A 20,980-nucleotide genomic window follows, 5' to 3' on the forward strand; every position below is an offset into this window, starting at 1 on the left:
GTACCTGGTGATCAAACATAATCCAAATCAGATGCCTTGTTACACGAAGCAGGAGGCTCAAAGCAAATCCATAGCATTTAGAGGAGGGGGGATGTGAAACCCCTCATCATTCCTGAGCCATTGTTGCAGATGAGCAGAGTCAGTGGAGTGGAGGCTTGGAGCCGAGCTGAGCCAGGCTGGGTGACAGGTGAACTCAAAAGGGCAAATATCTATAAACAGGCGTGAACATCCCCCTCCGGCCGCTCTCCGCTCGCCTAACTCAGACAGATGGAGAGGTCACTCCAGCCCTCGCTGCCACCCTGATCACACTGTACTCTACGACTAGTGGCAGAGGACGTGTGTGTGTGTGTGTGTGTGTGTGTGTAGGGGGGGCTCCAGGGAGGCTGGTGGGGGGGGGGTCAGAGTTTCTGACAGCTGCATGAAGCCCGCCTCAGGGCAAGCAGGCTGCCCTTTCCTGGAGAAAGCCACCCTCCGCCTGGCTGATTGGCATGCCCGGCCGGGAGTGCTCACGGCTGGGACCGACTCGGCAGAAGACTGCCTAGCTCCTCAGTTGGGTGTTGAAGGGTTGGCGCTGTCGGAGGGCTAAGGTTTCACTATGCCCTCCCTCGTATGTGCCCTCTGGGCAGAGGGTATAGAGTGTTACTGCTACTAACACATGAACCTCTCTGTCCCCAGTCACTCTCCCTACCCACGGTCCCCTCCTGATCCCTTCTGTACTTCCTCCTACCCACCAAGATCTACCAGGAAGTGAACAGGCCAATAGAAGGGAGCCTAGAGGTACCCTCTGAGTCAGAGGAGGGAGACAGTGTCAGAGGGTAAGCTCCGATTGAACAGCAGATTGAACCTGTGTGTGGAGCTTTGTCTGATCCTGTATTTTGATCCTGGCTCAGGGGTTTTGATTCCTCGTTACAGGATAATTATCCTAATTAACACAGAGTGCCAGACCCCTACTTCCCTACCTCAGAGCCGTGATCATCCCACACGTACACACATACCCTCTCACACCTCCGTAATGACCGTCACACACACTGGGCCCAGTGTTAGACATGCACGTACACACACATGCCCGCGCAAACACATACACAGGGGCCTGTTTATATTCCATGGCAGTTGGCGGGTCGTGGTGCTCGTGAGCTGAACAGAGGGTCAGTGTGTGAGGCCAGGTAGGCAGGCAGACCCCCCTCCCCCTCCCAATAGGCGCACTAAATAGCCTGGTTGTTTTGAGGCCCCGTCACTACTCAACAGGAAGGGTGGGGACTCTGTCTAAACTGATTCTATCACAGGTTCCATATAAAAGACTGCCTGCATGCATATTCAAGTCTAGGTGTGTATGTAAGAACACGATTGTGAATTTTGACTAAAGACTATTACTCTGTGATTGGTTGATTACAGTCAAGCTCAGAGAGTCCATTGGTCAGTTCGTCCTCCGACGTGATCCATAGCGGTTGTGGGTTTGTGAAGGTTTTGTTTTTTAAACTCACCACAACGTGTTTGGTTGACAACGTGGCTCTCAGAGGAATAGAGGATAAGGACAACAGAGATGTATATGAAGGCTCTGCGTGTGTTGTATGCATTTTTCAACTACAGTGAATCATTCAGAGCCCGTTTCAGCGAGGCTTTTATCTAAACCGGAGAGTGGTTTACCTCAGTGTTCGGAGGCATGTCCTATTGTGCTGTGATCTCCACAGAGAGCACGCTGAACCCACTCTTCAGCCTTTGTAAATGGCGTTTCTTGATGGGGTCGTGGCGGCACTTTTCATGTAGGTGTTTAAAGTGGCAAGTTTGTCGTCTTGCGGGTTTTGGCTTTGGATGATAATAATACGGCTAGAAATCATGCGTTTTATGCCTTTCTCAAACCCAAGGACATTTTCTCCAACCTAAGTCACACAATGCAATTCTGAATAAAACACAGCAAACGAAGTGAATATCTTGGAGAGATAGGTACAGAATAATATGAAGAGCATGAAAAGCATTATACTGTAGCATTTAAGAGAGAAACAAATGTCAATCGCGTTAGAAAATACAGGAAGGGAGAGAGGAGATGAAAATGGAAGATACCAGAACGTATTCATATGATGAAAACAGCCTAGAGAGACTTCTAACCACACACACACACACACACACACACACACACACACACACACACACACAGACAGACCAACAAAAACGTTTGGGAAAGAATGAGATGAAATTAAATGCATTTCTGAGCGCATGACCTTTCACTAGAATACAAGCGTATATATACGGTACCTCCATTTTACCATATGTGCATTAGATGTGAACCCAGCTTGTCCATGTGCTGAACAAAGTCTGTGACCATGCATGTGAGTCGTTCCATAAGAGCAGCTGCTGTGTGTGTGTTTATTTGTGTGTATATTTGGGAAACACCCTAGGGTAAACAGCTAAGTCGTGTTGGGGTGAGAGATTGTGAGGAAGTTTCTTTAAAATGCTGGCGAGGATCCATCTGTCTCTTCACAACTCTCGGGGAGCTGCATCGCCGTATGGTTGCCAAGGGTCCGTTAAAACAGAATTCTGCGTTTTTCACGCAGAAAAAAGAAATAAGACGCGTAAGAAATATCTTGCTGCGTTTTGTAAACGCAGATCTGAACTGCTTCGGCGTCAGACACATTTTATGCTTCAGTTACGCGTTTCACGAACTGGGATTCTGTCCGCAAACAGCGCTCTGACTGATGGGTAGCTTCTTTTCTCTGGTACTTTTCTCGGTGTAGCCTATTTTTACTCCGGTAAAATGCAAGATTAACTTCTAGCAAAACTTGAAGGAATGGAGCTTGCTTTTTCATTGTAAGCTCATTTACTTGTGTGGCTGCTTGCCAATAGCGATGCACTTCTGTCATCTGATGAAAATGAAGCTATTTTCTGCCGAATGTGTTGCACTAATGTCTTTTCTGCGAAGGAAAACTATAGTTGCACGTCCCTGGTCAGTGTATTGAAGCAAAACAACCTCGTTGACTTTCAATATACAACACAGCTGAGATGGTTTAAAGCGCAGATGTATCAATGGTCTGCATATTGAAAATGCAGATTTCTGAACTCTTAACGCGAGCCCTGGTTCCTCACCCCTCTCTGCCTTTACATGACACCTCACCCCTCACCTCAACACAAACGCGCACGACTCCCCTTAGACTCAGGGGGATTTGGATCATGAACAAGAGTAAGAATTCAGGAATATGGGCAGGAACAGTCATATCATCCTTCATGTCTGTTTTGCGTTCAGGATATAGATGTTGGTGTCATAACTGTACACTGTTCAGCCCCCACACCCACCCATGCTTCAGAGACTTGTTGTATTTACATGTGCACCTACATTCACCTTTTCAACCAGTGTTGGTTTGAGTCTTTATTCCCTAAAAGCTCAAGCACTTCCTCAAGGCTATTTCTATTCATATATTATCTATATATATCATATATATCTAGGTGGAAGAAAAGGGCAATTCAAATGAAGCCAATAAGCCACTCGGAGACCTCCGTGACCAACAGAGCCGATTAATAAAATAATACTCAGTCTGCTTTTAAATACCTTAAATACCACTTCCTCCTTTGAGCAGAGTCTGTTTGAAAAGATATCCGTCTTTAAGAGCCACGGTTGGACAGCGTGACGTCTGGTCTGCTGCATTGGCTGAGCTATCGAATGGCTGTTGGTTCGTGACGATTAACCTCTTTTTAACCTGAGGCAGAATCTCTGTTTCACATAGAAACAGCCTTGATTTAATCTCTAAAGGTGATATGAGCTGCACAGTGCGTACAAACACACACACACACACACACACATATTCATTCTGATACACACACACAGACTCTGATACACACACACACGCTACAAGCCCCAGTCCAATGACTCATACCTGTGAAGAGTGACCTAATGATGCGACAGGCGTTGGTCAGACAGCGTGACGTGCACTAATCCATACCTGTGTGTGTGTGTGTGTGTCCTCTGGGATCCAGGCTGTGATTTCTCTGCTGCTATTAACACAGTAATCACAGTCTTTCCACCTCTCAGCAGGGGGCTCCAGAACACACACACACGTCCCCCATCTTTTATCGATCAGCCTAAATTCACAGTTGCTGAAAACTCATATAATCCAGTGTAATCTCAGAACCTCCACGGTTAGAGGAGGCCGTCCTTGTAAAATACGAATGTGTTCTTATCGGACTTGCCGAGTTAAATAAAGGTTAAATGAAATGAAATCGAAATCAGGAACAGTAGCTCTCACGTCGTTGATCTGTCACAGTGACGTGTGGCGACTACAACGGAGTGTTTTAAGATGCCGTGTGTTTGGTCACCTTGGTTCACCATTGGTTTGTGCCGTTGCTGATGCTATGGGGTTGTCATAGACACACTGTTTGTCTTCCTGAGATGTTGAGGTGTGGCAGCAGCAAGAGAGCTGTTGCTGGGGTTTTCTACGGCTTTTGTTTGGTTACGTTGGTTCGCCTCGTGCTGCTGCAGGTGCTGATCCTGTGGGGTTGTCATAAACGTGGGTCTGGACTGGACTGGAATTGCTTTCTGAAAGGCTGTGTAATATTTGTTCATCTTTCCTGGCCCTGCCTCCCTCCCCTGCTACTAGCTCCTCAGATTGGAGTGGGGTTTAGCTCCTCTATCACATACCGACTGGCCTTTGATTACAACTGAGATTGTAGGCTCGTCTCGCACATGCAGATACATCCTACTGCTACAGTATGTGTGTATTCTGTCTGTGCTGTGTGTTTTACATGTACATGTTGTCTCAGTAGACTGGGTATACATTTTCATCTTTCCAACTGTCGGTTTTGATTCTGTCTTTGTGTTTCTCTTTCTAGTTTATTTAAGTGTTGTTGTTGTTGTGAGTGTGTGTGGTTGGTTGGTTGGTTGTACATTCCCTCTCTGTTTGGGGCCTCATGTCTGCCTGTCTGCCTGTCTGCCTGTCTGCCTGTCTGCCTGTCTGCCTGTCTGCCTGTCTGCCTGTCTGGAGGGCTGAGAATACATGAGAAGACCAACGCCAGCTCCCTGTTCTCCAGACTCTCCTTCCACTATACCTCTCTCCACTGGCTGGCTGGTTGAATCCCTTTGCCCTGCAGCGACTCACAGATAGAGCTCTCCCTCCAGTCCGTCTGCACACCCTCATCACGACCTAGTGGAGAATGACTCACTGAATCACTTCTGTTAGGTAACAGGTTTGACTCTCCCTCAGGTCCCTGGTTGACTCTTGCTTGATAATAATGATATATTTACATAGAGCTTTTTATCATGAATCCCAAAGTGCTTCACAGTGGATCAGATTCACTGCCGTTCAGCTTCGTATCTGTTGGTTTGTTCAGAGTTGACTGGTATTGCATAACACAACAGTTTTCTGTTCTTATACCAGAGACTGTGTGGATGAGACAGTGCCAGTTGAATCACTGAATCTCTGTATTTTGCAACATGCATTAGTTGGAGGCTTGAGTTTTTTTCTGTCTCTCGCTCTCTTTCTCGTTCTCTCTCTCCTTTTCTTTCTCATTCTCTCTCTTTATCGTTCTCTCCCTTTCTCTCTCTCTCCAGCATCAAGCTCAACTCGACTCAGTCCATCACAAGCTCTTGCAGGGCTGACAGACACTATAATTGAACCATATATTTTTGTCTCTCTTCGCTGTAAGGAAAGGAGAGCATAAAGTCTTTCTCTACCGTGATAAGTGCTCTGCTCTGGGGAGTGTTTTGCTGACAAAACAAGGGAGGTGGGTTCAGCTAACGATCATAATGTCCCCCACTGTCAGAGAAGAGGAGAGAGGAGAAAGAGGACGAATGGATGTGTGTGTGTGGGTGGGTGTGTGTGTGTGGGTGGGTGTGTGTGTGTGTGTGGGTGGGTGTGTGTGTGTGTGTGCCTGCGTGTTGTTTAAGGTCCCTCTAATATGAGGCTGCATTGGAAAATGCTTTTAGTTCTGTCGCTGTTTAACACTAATCAGTGTGTGAATAGGTGACCTGCTGCTGTGGTGATGGTGAACGTGGCTCTCTGTGAAACCATTCAGCCTTGCCAATGAGCAACAGCTTCCCCGGCTTCATAATGGACACCAGTTAGAGACCTGAATAGGCTGCGGTTTTTAAAGCAGTGTGTCCTCCCCTTCCCTCTACACCTGGGTCGGTTCTGTCAGAGCCTCGGGGGTGGAATGGAGGAGGAATGGCCACGTTCAACAATGTGCTTATGCGTTTGACATCATGAAAATGCCTTTTTGATTAGTGCAGTCCTATTGGCCATGACTCATGATCAATGTGTTGACCGATGATTTTCAGACAGGCCTCTATGTGCTATTGTAAAGTATACTACATGTACAGTAGGCAATAGAGATGTAATTATGAAATATTTATTTAAGACATATCCGCACCGGCTCTCAAGATAGTTGAGCTAAACGTTTGGGCCTGATTGTGTCTGTGGCCTCAGTGTGTTCTGGATGTGGTGTTGAATCAGTGGCTCTGTAAAGCCTCAGTAAACATCTCCTGAAGCAGAGGGATGAAAACAGCTTCTAGGAGGTTGAATCTCAAATACTATTGCTTTGCTGGGCTGGGATCAATAAATATTTGAATTGAGAAAACAAGCCTGTATGTCACGCCCTGACCATAGTTTGCTTTGTATGTTTCTATGTTTTGTTTGGTCAGGGTGTGATCTGAGTGAGCATTCTATGTTGTATGTCTAGTTTGTCTGTTTCTGTGTTTGGCCTGATATGGTTCTCAATTAGAGGCAGGTGTTAGTCGTTGTCTCTGATTGGGAACCATATTTAGGTAGCCTGTTTTGTCATTGTAGGTTGTGGGTGATTGTCTATGTTAGTTGCTTGTGTCAGCACATTTCTTATATAGCGTCATGTCCGTTGTTTGTTTATTGTTTTGTATAGTTTGTTCAGTGTTCTATTTATTAAATTTATGATGAACACATACCACGCTGCATTTTGGTCCTCCGATCCTTCCAACTACTCCTCCTCAGACGAGGAGGACGACGAGCATGACACTGTAACATGACATTTAGGCTGTTTTCAGATGGTAGAAAGAACAGTGGAATAAAGACCCTGGGGTGATAGTTACCACCTACACATCACATACACACATACACTGGCCTACACATCACATACACACATACACGCTGACCCACACATCACATACACACATACACTGATCTACACATCACATACACACATACACTGACCTACACATCACATACACACATACACTGACCTACACATCACATACACACATACACTGACCTACACATCACATACACACATACACGCTGACCCACACATCACATACACACATACACTGATCTACACATCACATACACAAATACACTGGCCTACACATCACATACACACATACAAACTGACCCACACATCACGTACACGCATACACTGATCTACACATCACATACACACATACACTGACCTACACATCACATACACACATACACTGACCTACACATCACATACACACATACACTGACCTACACATCACATACACACATACACTGACCTACACATCACATACACACATACACTGACCTACACATCACATACACACACACACACACTGGCCTACACATCACATACACACATACACACTGACCCACACATCACATACACACATACACACTGACCCACACATCACATACACACATACACACTGACCCACACATCACGTACACACATACACACTGACCTACACATCACATACACACATACACACTGACCTACACATCATATACACTGACCTACACATCACATACACACATATACACTGACCTACACATCATATATACTGACCTACACATCATATACACACATATACACACACATACACTGACCTACACATCACATACACACACATACACTGACCTACACATCACATACACACACGTACACTGACCTACACATCACATACACACACGTACACTGACCTACACATCACATACACACACATACACTGACCTACACATCACATACACACATATACACTGCCCTACACATCACATACACACACATACACTGACCTACACATCACATACACACATATACACTGACCTACACATCATATATACTGACCTACACATCATATACACACATACACACACATACACTGACCTACACATCACATACACACACGTACACTGACCTACACATCACATACACGCATACACACTGGCCTACACATCACATACACACATACACACTGACCCACACATCACATACACACATACACACTGACCCACACATCACGTACACACATACACACTGACCCACACATCACATACACACATACACACTGACCCACACATCACATACACACATACACACTGACCCACACATCACGTACACACACGCACACTGACCCACACATCACGTACACACATACACACTGACCTACACATCATATACACTGACCTACACATCACATACACACATATACACTGACCTACACATCATATACACTGACCTACACATCATATACACACATATACACTGACCTACACATCATATACACTGACCTACACATCATATACACACATATACACACACATACACCGACCTACACATCACATACACACACATACACTGACCTACACATCACATACACACACGTACACTGACCTACACATCACATACACACACATACACTGGCCTACACATCACATACACTGACCTACACATCACGTACACACATATACACTGACCTACACATCACATACACTGACCTACACATCACATACACACATATACACTGACCTACACATCACATACACACATATACACTGACCTACACATCACGTACACACATATACACTGACCTACACATCACATACACTGACCTACACATCACATACACATCATATACACTGACCTACACATCATATACACACATATACACACACATACACTGACCTACACATCATATACACTGACCTACACATCATATACACACATATACACACACATACACTGACCTACACATCACATACACACACGTACACTGACCTACACATCACATACACACACATACACTGACCTACACATCACATACACTGACCTACACATCACGTACACACATATACACTGACCTACACATCATATACACTGGCCTACACATCATATACACTGACCCTTAACATCGCATACACACATATACACTGACCTACACATCACATACACTGACCTACACATCACGTACACACATATACACTGACCTACACATCATATACCCTGACCTGCACATCACATACACACTGACCTACACATCACATACACCCATACACGAAGCTACACATCACATACACCCATACACGAAGCTACACATCACATACACTGACCTACACATTACATACACTGGCCTACACATCACATACACACATGCACACTGACCTACACATCATATACACTGACCTACACATCATATACACTGACCTACACATCACGTACACTGACCTACACATCACATACACACATACACACTGCCCTACACATCACATACACTGGCCTACACATCATATACACCGGCCTACACATCACATACACTGACCTACACATCATATACACCGGCCTACACATCACATACACTGGCCTACACATCACATACACACATATACACTGACCTACACATCACATACACACATATACACACATATACACTCACCATCACTGTTTTTATAATGAGGAAGTGACCAAAATCCAGGTTCCTTTTTAAAAAGGAAGGATTTGTATGGAAAGTGAAGTTGAAGTCAACAGATGTTGTCGTCCTCATAATAACCAAATGTGGTTTTACCGCAACAGAGTAGGGCAACACCCTTTAATTGAAGCTGCAGGAAACAAATGAAAATGGCCACATCTCTCACAAAAACTGTTATAAAAATCACGGATAATTACAAGGGAGCAGGAGAACTTATAAATTGGCTACAATAATTACAAGGACTTTTCAAGCACCAAATTGAGGAAATGTCTGATTTTCACGGTTGGCCTATTCCAGTACTTTAATTACTGAGCTCCAAATTCAAGTTCAAGTAGGCTACTTTAAGACCCCTTGTATTGTATTAACATTGCAGGTGTCACATGGAAAACAAAATGTATGTCGTGTTATTTCATTACCAGATCATATTGTGAGTAAACCCACTAAGCTATGTCATTTGTTGTCATTATATCCAGAATAATTCATAGGAATAGCATTGGATGTTGCGCAATGGTCTATTCTACACGATTGTGCAAAGTAGGCTCAGAGTCCAATCCGAGGCACAGAAATATATGAAAACATGAACTCATTACTTTAATGTTTTCTGTGTTAAATTTAACGAGACCCTGCTGTAAATCAAGCAGACAACAACAGATGATCAACATCAATTCGCTAGGGATTTTATACTGACCAAAAATATAAACTCAACATGTAAAGTGTTTCATGAGCTGAAATAAAAGATCCCAGAAATATTCCATATGCCCAAAAATATTATTTCTCTCAAATGTTGTGCACAAATTTGTTTACGTCCCTGTTAGTGAGCATTTCTCCTTTGCCAAGATAATCCATCCACCTGACATGTGTGGCATATCAAGAAGCCGATTAAACAGCATGATCATTACACAGGTGCACCTTGTGCTGGGGACAATAGAAGACCACTCTAAAATATCCAGTTTTGTCACACAATGCCACGGATATCTCAAGTTTTGAGGGAGTGTGGAATTGGCATGCTGACTTCAGGAATATCCACCAGAGCTGTTTGGCAGTACGTCCAACTGACCACACAACCGCAGACCACGTGTAACCACCAGTGCTTAATTTGTAATTCGTGAGAACACATAGTGAGCATGAGGGGGTGTTATCCAAGGGGCTCTGAGTTACCGGAACACATTGAGAAAAAAAGTGTCAAACACAACGTAGCAGCACAGCAGACAGAGCAAACAGCCATGTAGCCTACAATCTATGGTGGTGAAATGGACAGCGCTCTCCAAGGTGCTGATTAATTCAAAGCATTTTAGACGTCACTGCAGTATGCCCACATACTTGAGTGTAGCTGCGGGGCTTACACAAGTCAGAATTTCTTATAGCCTAATTTTCTAGACATTGTACATCAACATTTTTAGATGTCAGTGCAGAACACCGGCCATATGCATATGCACACATACTCAGCTGCAGGGCTTACAAGACCCGAATTTCATATCATTTTCAAGACATCAATGTAGCAGTAGAACAAATATCAGAATATCGGAATATAACTTCAAATAAAATAAATCAATGTAGACACACATACAGTTGACATATACTTAGGTTGGAGTCATTAAAACTAATTTTTCAACCACTCCACTCATTTCGTGTTAATAAACTATAGTTTTGGCAAGTCGGTTGGGACATTTACTTTGTGCATGACACAAGTCATTTTTATAACAATTATTTACAGACATATTATTTCACTTATAATTCAGTGTTTCACAATTCCAGTGGGTCAGAAATGTACATACACTAAGTTGACTGTGCCTTTAAACAGGTTGGAAAATTCCAGAAAATGATGTCATGGCTTTAGAAGCTTCTGATAGGCTAATTGACATCATTTGAGTCAATTGGAGGTGTACCTGTGGATGTATTTCAATGCCTACCTTCAAACTCAGTGCCTCTTTGCTCGACATCATGGGAAAATCAAAAGAAATCAGCCCCAAAAATTGTAGATCTCCACAAGTCTGGTTCATCCTTGGGAGCAATTTCCAAACGCCTGAAGGTACCACGTTCATCTGTACAAACAATAGTACGCAAGTATAAACACCATGGGACCACGCAGCCGCCATACCGCTCAGGAAGGAGACGCGTTCTGTCTCCTAGAGATGAACGTACTTTGGTGCGAAAAAGGGCAAATCAATCCCAGAACAACAGCAAAGGACCTTGTGAAGATGCTGGAAGAAACAGGTACAAAGGTATCTATATCCACAGTAAAACAAGTCCTATATCGACATAACTTGAAAGGCTGCTCAGCAAGGAAGAAGTCAATGCTCCAAAACCTCCATAAAAAAGCCAGACTACGGTTTGCGACTTCACATGGGGACAAAGATTGTACTTTTAGGAGAAATGTCCTCTGGTCTGATGAAACAAAAATAGAACTGTTTGGCCATAATAACCATTGTTATGTTTGGAGTAAACAGGTGGAGGCTTGCAAGCCGAAAAACACCATCCCAACCACCGTGAAGCACGGTGGTGGCAGCATCATGTTGTGGGGGTGCTTTGCTGTGGGAGGGACTGGTGTACTTCACAAAATAGATGGCATCATGAGGAAGGGAAATTATGTGGATATATTGAAGCAACATCTCAAGACATCAGTCAGGAAATTAAATCTTGGTCGCAAATGGGTCTTCCAAATGGACAATGACCCCAAGCATAATTCCAAAGTTGTGGCAAAATGGCTTAAGGACAAAAAAGTCAAGGTATTGGAGTGCCCATCACAAAGCCCTGACCTCAATCCTATAGGAAATTTGTGGGCAGAACTGAAAAAGTGTGTGCGAGCAAGGAGGTCTACAAACCTGACTCAGTTACTCCAGCTCTGTCAGGAGGAATGGGCCAAAATGCACCCAACTTATTGTGGGAAGCTTGTGGAAGGCTACCCAAAACGTTTGACCCAAAATAAACAATTTAAAGGCAATGCTACCAAATACTAATTGAGTGTATGTAAACGTCTGACCCACTGGGAATGTGATGAAAGAAATAAAAGCTGAAATAAATCATTCTCTCTACTATTATTCTGACATTTCACATTCTTAAAATAAAGTGGTGATCCTAACTGACATAAAACAGGGAATTTTTACTGGGATTAAATGTCAGGAATTGTGAAAAACTGAGTTTAAATGTATTTGGCTAAGGTGAATGTAAACTTCTGACTTCAACTGTATGGGCCTGCTGCCTATGTGAGAATATGAAGCACAGATTATCTTCACAGTACAGAACAAGTTTGTAAAGAAAATAAAATCCTAGTTTTCAAAACCTCATACAAAGACTTTCCCCATGTCAAGTCCATTTAACTCCTGACAGTCAATGTCTTGCTCAAAGCCATGAGCGGACCTGTGGATGTGACGTTTAACCTCCTTCTAAGGCTTTTCTGAAGACTCTGGCTGTAGTGTCTATTTTGATTTATTTTGAGTGTTAACTATAACCTGGGTGTCCTTTTTAGCCTTGTCTACAATGCTTGCTGCCTCAAAATGCGCCTTGTTTCAGCATGTTCAAAAACCTTTTTTCTGAGGGCTCTTTGTTTTTTTTTTTCAACGTCCAGGGCAGTTTACATTCCACCCACTCTTTTGCCAGTTTTATCCCTCCAGCCCTACCTTTTTGCATTTTATAGTCCAGCTTTGAATTCTGCATGACAAGCCATGGGTTATACCACAGATAGAACAATGAGACAGATATTTCACCGGATGTATAAATGTTAAGCATCCACTTGGCGTTTCCACTCTCTACCAAATATGGTAGTGAGAGGAAGCTCAGTGGCCGTCAGTGGGAGAAGATGGCAGGAGATGGATTTTTGTAGACATTCTGAAAATGTTCTCATCGATGAAACAAAGGCAAATTGAGTTATTGCACACGCCACTTCACAGAGTAGGGGTTCCCTAATGGAAATATGCAGACGTATGCTAGAATGGGCCAATAGGATCTCGCTAGCTCGTGCTTGGCTCTGCTCACCTCCTTGCTTGTTCTGCCCACTATGACTCATTTGTTCCCATTGGAAACGACAGGCTGTGGCCTATCTTGGTTTAGTTATAAAAAATCTTTGGCTAAATGTTTGCTTGTTCTTCCAATTAAAAAAATAAAATTTATTTATAAAACCCTTTTTACATCAGCAAATGTCAGAAAAGTGCTTGTTGAATTACAAATTTGAACTGGCGGGATTAGCAGCGCTCCTCTCGCTCCTCTCCCCCGGCATTGACAGTTCGCTGAATTGTTCTGGGTTCGATTCACCATCTTTCTCTGGATTTTTGGATTGCCTTTTCTTATCCATTTTTGATTTGGCTTTCCCACGTTTCAAATTCAGTAGGCAGACGACTAGCCTAGGCTACGTGACGTGATTACGTAGGCACCTCTTCACTAGCTGACCACCACTACCAAGACCTGTGTCGAGATCAGTTACTTACCCCACCGGCACTCCCCATAACCTCTATATGCAAATAAGAGAGCAGGTCTGGAATCAGTGTGGCAGGATAGGATGATTACATAGAAGGATCACCGTGCTTTTACATAATGGCCTTTCTGCGGGGCGGGAGAAACAACGAGGAGGCAACTTGATTTAATGCTGATCACTTTTATTAGAATGTCTACAGTGCGATCAGTGAAACAATGAATAAATCATGCCGCTAGAGGTACCTGATCCGAGCAAATAGGTGCTGGAACTAACAAAGTTCGGCAGGATCCGGCTCAAATTACGCACTGGTAACCACACCAGCCGAGGACCTCCTACTCCGGCTTCTTCACCTGCGGGATAGTCTGAGACAAGCCACCCGGACAGCTAATATATTTGAGGAGTATTTTTCTCTATAATAATGCCCTTTGTGGGGAAAAACTCATTCTGATTGGCTGGGCCTGGCTCCCAAGTGGGTGGGCCTGTGCCTGTGCCCTCCCAGGCCCACCCATTGCTGCTCCCCTGCCCAGTCATGTGAAATCCATAGATTAGGGCCTAATGAATGTATTTTAATTGACTGATTTCGTTATATAAACTGTAACTCAGTAAAATCATTGAAATTGTTGCGTGTTGCGTTTATATTTTTGTTCAGTATAGATCCGAACACAACTGTCTTCACCGGCGTAACGAATGAGATATTCTGGACATTCCTCATGCATCACATGCGCTGTCACAACAGCTGTTCGTCACCTGACTGTCATTCAGAAAATTCCTTCCTGGATCAGAAGATGATGTGTGAAAATATCACGGTGTAACTAATCAGCTGGACACCAAATGCACATCCAACAAGTATTATGCATAATGATTGAAGAACCACGTCAATGACGGTTTTGATTTAGGTTTTAAGTATCAAGGTGTGGTGACTCTTTCGGTTAGAAGATTTTTCAATTGAATCTTTTTGGGGTGATTTGTGTGCCCATAAAAGCAGTTTCCACCCTGTAACAGGACAGGAAATGTGACGTAGTTACACTGCATTTCTGAGATCTCTATACAAAAGACTGTCAGACAGCTTGATCCAGAATTATTACAGGGTTCAAGGTCAAATGTCTAATTTAACTGATTCATGCTTAATATATGATATAACGACAACTTACACTGCCATAAATGCAAGGACAGAAAAGTTATGTTTCATGTCACACGATTTTTGACAAATACTGTACATCAAGACACCAATTCGTGAATTTGATTGAATATAGCTATTATCTCCGCTTATAAATTCATGTAATGAGATGAAAAAAATTGCCAGATTATTATCAATGACCTATCAACAGCTGTAACAAGTTGTCCAGTGTAGGAAATCCTCACTGGTCCCCTAGTTTATAGAAAGACCCACATACACAACTACGTGCTCTCACAGAGGTGGAAAACCTCTCTCAAACTAGAGAGATTCTGTTCGCACTCTCCAAATGTTAAATAGTGCCATGTCTGTTGGAAAAAGCTTGCTGAAGGTCAACGATATGTACATGTCTTAATAGGGGTTTGTTGAACAAGTCCCCCTCTCCCTCTCGCTCCCACTGGTATAGTCTACTGTAGTCCAATAGGCCAGGCTTTTTCACATGGATTTTGAAATTGGAATGAAATAGAGGGGTTATTGAACTTCTGTGTCTGTAACTGTGTCGGTGAGTGTGTAAGGGATGTACTGTAATCGATGCTACTGGCAGGTCCCCCAGCACAGCCCAGATCTTTCCAGCCCAGTCCTGCCCACTTCACAGCCTCTCTGTGGAGGAAAGACTCCTCCCTGATGGTAAACGTGAGTGTGGCACATGAACACACAACCCCCAGGCAGCCAGCCAGGCACGGGCCCACTGTAAAACCCCAAAACACACACCCGGCTGGGGGCAGGAGGCTGGGAGTCTGGCCCCCTCACAAGGCACAGAGAGCGCTCCTGTTCCCCCTCTGGCCCGGCCCAGGACACAGGGACACACTGGAGCCTTTGGAGGGGGTCTGGGTGAGGGAACAGGGAGAGGGGCACACATAGAGCATGCTCTGTGCTCTGCTTCCTCCACTGGACTCCCAAAGACACGGCTCCATCCCTGCCCCTTCCTGTCTCACCCCCTATCCCCTTATAACCCACTACCTTCAGCAGTTTCTGCTCCAGGCCTTAGCTACCTGTGCACTGGGCTCCAATGAAGCTTATGCTTTTGGCCAGCGATGTCCCTCCTGCTCCTACTCTCTCCCTGTGTTTTCCTAGACTGGTTCTGACTGTTGAGTGTTCTCCAGATCCATGTGCAGCTTTATCTAGCTGTGGATCTGAGGCTGGGCTGAGGCTATACTGAATCAATGTGCATGACCCTGAACAACACACATGGATTTGCAGCAGGGAAGAGAAGGCTGGCCTTGAAAGAGGAGTAATGTTGAACCCAAGACAGACTTGTTCTGTCTGTCTGTCTGTCTGTCTGTCTGTCTGTCTGTCTGTCTGTGTGCCTCTCTGTCCCTGTCTCTCTCTCTCTCTCTGTCTAGCTCTCTCTCTCTGTCTCTCTGTCTCTCTCTGTCTCTCTGTCTCTCTCTCGCTCTTTCTCTCTCTCTCTCGCTCTGTCTCTCTCTGTCTCTCTCTCTCTCTCTCGCTGTCTCTCTCGCTGTCTCTCTCTCTCTCTATATATATAGAGTGTGTGTTTGGGTTAAACTGGCTTTTGTCAGGTGTTTGAAGTGTCTTTGTGCTGTGCTGAGTTTCTAACCCAGATAGTAGGCTTGCCATCCTCCCAGCAAGCGTTGACCTTGGCCCACTTCAGGGGAACACTGCTCTGATTTCTTCCTAATAGACTATGCCCAATTCTTCTTCCCACAACATGCTCTCAAAATAACTTTTGCATGCCCCATTAAGCACCCTTTTAATTGTTAACATGCCACACTTCTGTCCTTGGCACAAATGAGGCACTTCATGTAAATGTCACCCGCATTTAAAGAAGCAGTGGCGAGGCAAGTGTTTAGCAGCTAGACGTAGCCTAGTGCGTGGCGCTGCAACCGGCAGGACCGTTAGCATGCTTTTAGTGTGGCAGAGTGCTACTTGACATACTGTATTTCATATTAGGCTAGTCTTTTAGCACATAACAACAAGGATATCATGTTAGTCAATAATGATATTACATAGCATGGCCTCGTTACATAGTATAGATGCTTTTTTATGGTTTCCAATTGTCCATTGTTCATTTCCAATCAGTGGCCTCCTAAAGAAGGGATGGACTGGCTACTCATTGGAGGGAAGCTGGTGCCCTAAAGAGGTGTTTGCTCCAGTAGCCTACCTTCTTTCCCTCACCCTCCACCCCTCATCCTGTGCATCCACCCTCACCCTCCACCCCTCGTCCTGAGCATCCACCCTCACCCTCCACCCCTCGTCCTGAGCATCCACCCTCACCCTCCACCCCTCGTCCTGAGCATCCACCCTCACCCGACGTCCCGTTGTTTCCCCTAAGGGACAATAGCAGCACCCCAACCCTCCCATCCCTGGCCTTAGCTAGCCCCTCCATCGTCCTCCCTCTAACCTGTTCAGCTGTGCTGTGTTCTGGGCTGTGTGTGGCCCCCCTGTTGTGTCCCCTGGAGGCCCTTAATGCTAGCGCTAGCATTAGTGCTGAACGGTGCCAGCCTAGAGGCCTGGCTGGCATGCTACAGTCAGCTGCTGCACACACACACACACACACACACACACACACACACACACACACACACACACACACACACACACACACACACACACACACACACACACACACACACACACACACACACACACACACACACACACACAGATGCAGAGCTGTCTGGACCAAGGCCCGGTCCCACGGTAACAGATGGATGGCATGGAGGGGCGCTCCCGGGTCCAAATCACTTTCCTACAGCTGGGTGAAAGAGCACCATGAGGAAGATGGGCAGGAACGGGGACCCAGCTTTGTTTGTGTGCGTGTTTGTGTGCACGCTTGTGTGCGCATGTGCGTGTGAGTGAATGAGTGAGTGAATGTGAGTGAGTGAGTGAATGTGAGGTGAGTGAATGTGAGGTGAGTGAATGTGAGGTGAGTGAGTGAGTGAATGTGAGGTGAGTGAGTGAGTGAATGTGAGGTGAGTGAGTGAGTGAATGTGAGTGAGTGTGAGTGAGTGAGTGAGTGAGTGAATGTGAGGTGAGTGAATGTGAGTGAATGTGAGTGAGTGTGAGTGAGTGAGTGAGTGAGTGAATGTGAGTGAGTGAATGAATGTGAGTGAGTGAATGAATGTGAGTGAGTGAGTAAGTGAATGTGAGGTTGACTGACTGACTGACTGACTGACTGACTGACTGAGTGAGTGAGTGAGTGAGTGAGAGGATACCTCTGTTGCTGTATTCTTAGTAGCTACAGCTTCAGTGTGTGGCTGCAACCCGCCTTTTTGTTTGTTGTGTGTTCATAATGTTTATTCACTATTTTATTTCTCTCTGATACCTGATAATACATGTACTGGCTTGCTGCCTAATGAATTACACGGAGAACTCAGGTTGGGGACGAGACTGGTCGTTGTCATGGAAACCATGACGTCCCTGTCTATCTGCTATGTTCCAAAAGAACAGGCCACTGTGGAGACCAGGTGAAGTATGTTCATATGACTGACTGCCCGCAATAAGACACCCGCATCTGGGTGAATCTTTAACCCCACTCCGAGGGCCTTATCAGTCACGAACACAGGCTATGAATCATAAACTGTCTCCTCGGTCGTAATCATTGTTTCTTTTAAAGTCAGACATGACTCACTCGTGGAACGTTTGGGTTTTAATATCTGAGGTATTTTGGATGTTATCTATGACGTCATTGAGTTTTTCGAAAGGACTGGCTGCTTCAAAACATGGTGCATTTGAACATCCCCTTTTAGTGACCTAATTTTTGTTTTGAGGAAAAGCAATGTCCAATCTTTATCTCTCTCCCTCTCTCTCTCTCTCTCTGTCTATCTGTCTCTCTCTCCATCTATTTCTCTCCTTCTCTCACTCTCTCTCTCTGCCTCTCTCTCTCGGTTTCTCTCTCTCTCTGCCTCTCTCCCCCTCTCACCATGCCGCCGTGTCTCCATTAGTTGAGGAAATGAGGCGAGGCACAGACTCACATATCGAGACGTCTCGCTGCTCTATGAGCCATCACCCAGAAAGGAGAGCGCAAGAGATGGAGAGAGGGGAGAGAGGGAGATGGGGAATGAGACAGAAGAGAGGGGGCGACGGATGGGGAGAGGGAAAGGGAGAGAGCAAGAGTCGGGAGAATAGGGGGAAGAGATGGAGGGAAGAGGAAGAGGGGGAGATGGGGGGAAGAGGAAGAGGGGGAGATGGGGAATGAAACAGAGGAAGATGTGGGTATGTAAAAAGGGTTTGGGTCTGTGAAACGCTCTGTGTTATAGTGCAGAAGGCTGGTCTGGTAAAGAACACCATCATGAACATAAACTACTGCATCATCTACATCATTCCTCTCTGTCACTCTCTTCATCTTTTCAGCAACTCTGAATTCACTTCCTTTTCTCTCCCTTTCTCTCTCCATCTCTCCGTCCTCTCCATCTCTCTCCATCTCTCCGTCCTCTCCATCTCTCCCTCTCTCTCTCCATCTCTCCCTCTCTCTCTCCATCCCTCCCTCTCTCTCTCCATCTCTTCCTCTCTAGATGGGCCCACGCCCACAGATAACTGGCAGTAAAATCCACTCTGTTGAATATGGAATTTCCATACATATGTATTGTGGGCTATTGGATTGCTTGTTTGCCCATGCCCAGATTGGCTGTTTGAGATGACTGGAGGAAGTGCACAGAAGTGGTAAGCTCGTTCAGGCTGGGTGGGCGGACGGTGAAACAAATACAGACGGATGTGCCTGTTTGTGCATGAATATGAGCCAGTGTAAGGGAAAGGGCAAAGGCTTGAATATAGACATATAGTGTAGTGTGTGTGTGTGTCTGTAAAGGTTTAATAACGTGAATATGCATTGATGAGAGAGAGAGAGAGAGAGAGAGAGAGAGAGAGAGAGAGAGAGAGAGAGAGAGAGAGAGAGAGAGAGAGAGAGAGAGAGAGAGAGAGAGAGAGAGAGAGAGAGAGAGAGAGAGAGAGAGAGAGAGAGAGAGAGAGAGAGAGAGAGAGAGAGAGAGAGAGAGAGAGAGAGAGAGAGAGAGAGAGAGAGAGAGAGAGAGTATAAACCTTGGAGCTCCATGCATAGTAAATACACCAGTGTCAGCATCACCTCCTAGCAGCCAGCTTATGATGCAACACCATTCAGCACATTTCACTATCCTCTTTCTCTGCTAATCTGTCATTTTTAAATGAGTCCATGCAGTGTTATCAGTCGTCTCCCTCCCTGATAAGGACTAAAGGAGCATACAGTAGGAGAGCTTCTATCTGCTCTGTCTGATGAAGGTGAGCCCGCGAGGGGAGCTGACTACATTCAGTTTGCAAGAGCTTCCGCTTGACTGTGACCTTGCTCTCATGGCCAAATAGGTTGCCTTTAGAATGTCAATTCTTTGAAATGGGTGCCGCTATATTGTATGAGGGTGTATTGAAGCCTGGGGTGGTGGGTTCGAAACCCACACCGTTTTCAGGAGAAAGGTGTTTTAAAAGCAGCAAGCTTTTCTCCATCCAAACAATCTTCTCCACTCAGAAAGAGGCCAAGGTTGTTTGGTACTCACAGCCTTCGCAATCATCCTCATCTTCCCAGCCAGGCTATACTGTAGATTGCGTGGTGGACGGCGGGTGGCGGTCCTTCCCGGAGTCCCTGCCTGGCTGTGCAGCCCATAATCGCCTCTTATCACTCAACGATTGGCTGACACGCTGAGCAGAGGGCTTGATGGGACGGTAATGACATCGGCGCTGTGTCTCTGTCGCCATGGTGCCACGCTCTCAATGTCACACACACTCTCTCTCACACACA

At 45.1% G+C, this 20,980-nt stretch overlaps 1 protein-coding gene across 3 annotated transcripts in view; it reads left to right on the forward strand.

Annotated features, from left to right (window-relative positions):
* The window catches only part of LOC129832979 (zinc finger protein 385C-like), a 215,306-nt gene that overhangs the window by 5,059 nt on the left and 189,267 nt on the right, over nt 1-20,980 (forward strand). Inside the window, exon 1 of one of the 3 annotated variants that reach the window (XM_055897163.1) lies at nt 672-815. The exons of the other annotated variants lie outside the window; for them this stretch is intronic. The gene's annotated coding sequence lies outside the window, so the exon portion shown is untranslated. Of the gene's footprint in view, nt 1-671; nt 816-20,980 lie in introns of those variants that run through there. 3 annotated transcript variants of the gene reach the window in all.

The sequence above is a fragment of the Salvelinus fontinalis genome, chromosome 34 (assembly GCF_029448725.1).
Source record: "Salvelinus fontinalis isolate EN_2023a chromosome 34, ASM2944872v1, whole genome shotgun sequence".
Lineage (NCBI taxonomy): Eukaryota > Metazoa > Chordata > Actinopteri > Salmoniformes > Salmonidae > Salvelinus > Salvelinus fontinalis.